Here is a 6,001-nt window from a genome sequence, read left to right as displayed (position 1 = left end):
ATATATATAAATTTTATTGTTCTAAATATTCAATGCTGCAGTCTTGCCTTGAGTATACTACTAGTGGTCTATGGACTTTATAGTGACATGTTTTTATTATCATTGCTTTATTAGCACTTCTCCATTGAGCCAGTTGATCCAAATGTATTTTAATAGTGAAATTGTTTTATTTTTAGTTCCCAAGTGCATAGACATGTGTGTTTGATTATTGTTACTGATTCCTAGTTTTATTGCATTGTGGTCAGGGTATACAATTCATATGATTTTTATTTTTCAAACTTTATTGATTATTTATGGCTTATTGGAGAGGTTAATTTCATGAATGCTCTGTGTACACTTGGGAATTATATGTAGGGGTAGGTTCAATCCCTGTTTAGGGTGCATGCAAGAGGCAGCCAGTTGTGAAAAGGAAAACCCCACAGAGCTGCTGGAGCTCAGGGAATCTAGACCTGAGACCACAGGCACAGGGGGTGCACCCCAAAAGACACCCTGAAAAATGGCCCACGTGGCATGGTGCTGGGAGGGGAGAGAGGGGAGAAACACGCAATTTTGTGTTTGTTTTGTTTTGTCTTTGCTTTTATTTGCTAAACCCATAATATAGGACTTTCAGCTGTAAAAACTCACTCAAGGCTCCAGTGCAGGGACAGGCACTGATTTGTGGAGACTGAGGAGAGTCTAGGAAGGGAGGCAGGGCAGCAAGACATGCCCAAGATTCTTCCTAACCCTCCAAACAGAAGCGGCCATTTCTCCCCAGAAGAGCTAGCATCTCCCAGTGGCCTCAAAGCAGGGAATATAGCTTGCCACACCCTGACTTCTTGTAGCCCAGTCCTGTGGAGACAGACACAAGCAAAGAAGCAGTGGATCACCAGACAGTGTCTGACAGTGGTCAGAACCTAAATACCTAACAGGGAGCCTAGAATTGACAGACAGAACAGAAGAGTGGGGTCCTAAACCAGCCTGCATGGGGCATTAAAATGTAGCTGAAGTGAACACTTCACTTTTAAATTTTGTTAAATTTTCTTTTTACTTTTTTAATATTATATTTATTTTATTTTTATTCTATTTTATTTTCTTCTTTTATTATTTTCCCCTTTCACCTCTATCTTCCTCACTTTTTCCTTTTTCATCCTCTTTTTCTTCTCCTTTCCCTGATTTAGCTTTTCCCTTGTCTTTTTTTTTTACCTTTTGTTAAAAAGTGATCTTTGTTATCTGCTTTATTGATGTATTATTACTATTGTAGTCTCTGTTGGCTTATTTAAATATCTAATTTCCTCCCCTCTGCTTTACTCCATTTCCCCTTCTCTTTTCTCATTCTTCACAAATCATTTTTCTTTTTTAAAAAAATTTCCTCTCCTCTTTCTCCTTTCTATTCCTATTTTTTTTTTAGTTTCACCTCCTAAATTCAAGACTATCTTCTCTTTCCTCTATTCTCCTTTTCAATAATTAAATAAATACTTTTATTTTTTTATTTTTATCTCTTATCTACTCATTCTCTTTCTCCTTCCTCTATATTAATAGGTCCTTCCCCTATTTATTCAATTCCTTAACCTTATTTTCTGTATTTAAGTTCTGCCTCTAACAGATTCTGCACAGCCCCCTTCTTCTGGGTGTTTTTTGTTTGCTATTTTTGGTTTATTTGTTTGTTTTGTCATGTTATCTCCCTATATTCATTCTTTTTATTTTCTTTTCTTTTTATCTTTCTCACTATAATTTTTGTTCCTTTTCTCTCTCCTAATTCTCTTTTCTCTGGTGGGCACTTTTATTGGGGTTATAGCTGTATTGTCTTCTATTCTTTTGTGTATGTCTTATGTTGTATTTTGTGCTGTTTGGTTAGCACCTTCACAACAGTTGGCACAATGAGGTAGAGAGTGTGCCACATAAACAGACAACCTGAGAGAAGACTATATCCACAAATGGGATAATAACATTCAAGATCCAACTACATCAAGTGAACCCAAATATCTTAAGTAGGTGGAATCCATTGAATACCCAGCCCAGAAGATCTGAGATACTGAACCATTGTGTTCCACAAAACATCAACTACATAAGACAAATTCAAAAATTCTGGGTGGCATATCTGTTTGATCTAATATATACAAACAATTACAAAGGAACAACAAAAATGGAGAGACAAAGGAAAAAAAAAACCTATATGAAAGACAATGAGAAATCACCAGAAAAGGGGATAAATGAAATGGAGGCAAGTAATATGTCAGAGAAATAATTCAAAGTAGTGGTTATAAGGATACTAAGAAGGCTGAATGGGAAATTAACTGACATGTATAACAATCAAGATGAAATGAAGAATGACATCATTTCAATAAAGCACACAATGGAAGATTTCAACACTAGACTAGGAGAGGCTGAGGACTGAATCAGCAACTTAGGAGACAAGGTAGAAAAAAACAACAACAATCAGAGCATCAATGAAAACAAACAAACAAACAAAATACTTAAAAAGCAGGGGGAGACTCTAAGGGGGCTTTGGGACAACACAAAACAAAACAACATCTGCATAATAGGTGTACCAGAAGGAGAGGAAGCTGAGCAAGGAATAGAAAATCTGTTTGAAGAAATAATGCCCCCAAAAGTCCCTGAGTTTGGGAAGAAAAATGTTACATAAGTATAAGAAGCACACAGAATCCCAAACAAGATGAACCCAAAAAGACCGACACCAAGACATAGCCTAATCAAACTGGCAAACATCAATGACAAAGAAAGTATCTTAAAAGCTGCCAGAGAGAGAGACAGAAATTTACCTACAAAGGGCATCCTATTAGACTATCAACTAATTTCTCAACTGAAACACATCAGGCCAGGAGGGAATGGAATGAAGTAGAAGTATACAAAGGGATGCAAAGCAAGGGACTGAATTCAAGAATACTGTATCCAACAAGACTATCATTCAAAATAGAAGGGGAAATTAAGAGCTTCAGAGAAAAAAAAAGGAAGAAAGATTATTACTATCAAATCAGCGATGCATAAAATGCTAAAGGGACTGATAAAAAAAATGAAACAGAAAGGGAAGATGAAACACAGGCATAAAAAATATGGCAACAAACAAGTACCTGCAATAATAACCTAAATGTAAATGGATTAAATGCTCTAATCAAATGACATTGGGTAGTAGAATCGATAAGAAAATATGACCCATATATATGCTGTTTACAAGTGACACACCTCAGAACAAAGCCCTCATAGAGACTGAAGGTGAAGGGATGGAAAAACAATTTTTTTCAGGCAAATAGAAGTAAAAAAAATGCTGGGGTAGCAATACTTTTATCTGAAAACACTGTCCTCAAATGAAGGCCATGACATGTGATAAGGAAGGCCACTTCATAATGTTAAAGGTATTGATTCAACAAGAAGATATAAGTCTGGAATACATATACGCATCTAGTGCAGGACACCCAAATACATAAAAAAACCTTCCAGAAGATATCAAGGGAGAGATCAATAGCAATCACAGTAGGGCTTTTTAATATCCCATTGACAATACTGGATAAATCCTCTAGACAAAAAATCAGCAAAGAAACAGCAATCCTAAATGAGTCATTGGATCAGATGGAATTAATTGACATTTTCAGAACATTTCACCCCAAAGCTAAGGAATATACATTCTTCTCAAGTGCACATGGGAAATTTGGAAAGATAGACCACATATTAGGACACAGGTTAAGTCGCTATAAATTCAAGAAGCTTGAAATCATATCAAGCATCTTCTCAGATCACAATGGCATAAAATTAGATATCAACTACAATGAAAGCAGTAAAAAACAATCAAACACATGGAGACTAAATAGCATGTTATTAAATAACAAATGGGTTACCAAAGAGATCAGAGAAGACATAGAAACATTCTGGAAACAAATGAAAATGAAAACACAATAATCCAAAATTCTATGGGACACAATGAAAGCAATCCCGAGAGAGAACTTCATACCACTAAGGCCTACCTCAAAAACACACACACAAAAAAACCTTGTAATAAGTTATCTCACCCAGAAACTGAAAGAACTAGAAAGAGAGTAACAAGAATAGCCCAGAGTAAGTAGAAGGAAGGAAATAATAAAGATCATAGCAGAAATAAATGACATAGAGATTAAAAAAATACAAAATATCAATAGAACCAAAATCTGGTTCTTTGAAAGAATAAACAAGATTGATGAACCTCTATCCAAGTTCACCAAGAAATAAAGAGGACCCAAATAAACAAAATCAGAAATGAAAGAGGTTAAGTAACAACCAACCCACACAAATACAAAGGATTATAAAAGGTCCTACAAACAACTCTACCCCAAAACTGGACAACGAAGACAAAATGGACATATTCCTAAAAAAATACAATCTTCCAAAACTCAATCAGAAAAAATCAGAAAACCTGAATAGGTAGACAACTACCAATAAAATTGAAGTAGTAACCAAAAATCTTCCTGCAAACAAAACCCCTGGTCCAGACAGCTTTACAGAAGAGTTCTACCAAACACTCAAAGAACTTAAACTTATTCTCCTCAGACTATTCCAAAAAATTCAAAAGGAAGGCACACTTCCAAGCTCTTTCTATGCAGCCAGCATTACTCTAATTTCAAAACCAGATAGAGATACTAAAAAGAAAGATAATTACAGGCCAATATCCCTGATGAACATAGATACTAAAACTCTTAACAAAATATTAACAAATCACATCCAACAATACATTTAAAAGATCATACACCATGATCAAGTGGGATTTAGTCTGGGGATGCAAAGCTAGTACATCATATAAACTGATGTGAAAGACAAAAAGCACATGATTATATCATTTGATGCAGAAAAAGCATTTGACAAAATCCAACACCCTTTTTTTGATAAAAACTCTCAGCAAAGTGGGAATAAAGGGATCATATCTTAACATAATAAAAGCCTTACAGGACAAACCTATAGCCCACTTCATACTCAATGGGCAAAAACTAAACACATTTCCCCTGAGAATGAGAACAAGACAGGGATGCCCACTTTCAGCACTCCTGTTTGATATAGTACTGGAAGTGCTAGCCATAGCAATTAGACAATGAGGAAAAATAAAAGGTATCCAAACTGGGAAAGAAGAAGTAAAACTTTCATTATTCATTGATGACATGATATTGTACATAGAAAACCCTAAAGACTCTATCAAAAAACTGGATTTAATAAATGAATTGGCAACATAGCAAGATACAAAGTTAACACCCAGAGGTCTATGGCTATTTTATACACCAATAATGAACTCACAGAAAACAAAAATAAAAGCAAACAAAAAAGCATTTAACATTGCAACAAAAAAAGTAAGATACCTAGAAATAAACTTAACCAAGGTGATAAAAGACCTTTACTCAGAAAGCTATTGGACATTGAAAAAAAGAGATAGAGGAAGCTACAAACAAGTGGAAGAATATAACATGTTCATAGATTGATGAATCCACATCATTAAAATGTCAATACTACCAAAGCAATCTATAGATTCAATGGAATCCCAATTAAAATTCCAATGGCATAGTTCAAAGACTTAGAACAAACCCTCTAAAAATTTATATCGAATAAAAAAGAACCCAAATAGCCACAGCAATCCTGAGAAAGAAGAACAAAGTTTGAGGGTCACAATACCCAGATATCAAGCTATATTACAAAGTCACTGTTCTCAAAACTGCCTGGTCCTGGCACAAGAACAGACCAACTGAACAGAACAGAGGACCCAGAAATCAACCCACGACATTATGCTCAATTAATATTTGACAATTGAGGCAAGAGAATACAATGGAGTCAAGACAGTCTCTTCAATAAATGGTGTTGGGGAAATTGGACAGATACATGCAAAAAAAATGATACTAGACCACCAACGTACACCATACATAAAATTAAACTGCAAATGGAAAAAAGATTTAAATGTTAGATGGGAAACCATAAAAATCTTAGAAGAATCCATAGGCAGCTTAATATCAGTCATATGTCATAGCAATATCTTTACCAATACATCTCCTACTAC

At 35.0% G+C, this 6,001-nt stretch overlaps 1 long non-coding RNA gene across 1 annotated transcript in view; it reads right to left on the bottom strand.

The window, feature by feature from the left end:
* The window catches only part of LOC107182702, an 18,888-nt gene extending 13,249 nt beyond the window's left edge, over positions 1–5,639 (bottom strand). Inside the window, exon 1 of the long non-coding RNA XR_001513413.1 lies at positions 5,623–5,639. This is a non-coding gene — a long non-coding RNA (uncharacterized LOC107182702). The remainder of the gene's footprint in view (positions 1–5,622) is intronic.
* Positions 5,640–6,001: the final 362 nt, after the last annotated feature.

Source organism: Myotis davidii, unplaced genomic scaffold (genome assembly GCF_000327345.1).
Source record: "Myotis davidii unplaced genomic scaffold, ASM32734v1 scaffold296, whole genome shotgun sequence".
In the NCBI taxonomy this organism is placed as follows: Eukaryota; Metazoa; Chordata; class Mammalia; order Chiroptera; family Vespertilionidae; genus Myotis; species Myotis davidii.
The sequence above is the reverse complement of the archived record's forward strand: the minus strand, read 5'-3'. Positions and strand labels throughout refer to the sequence as shown.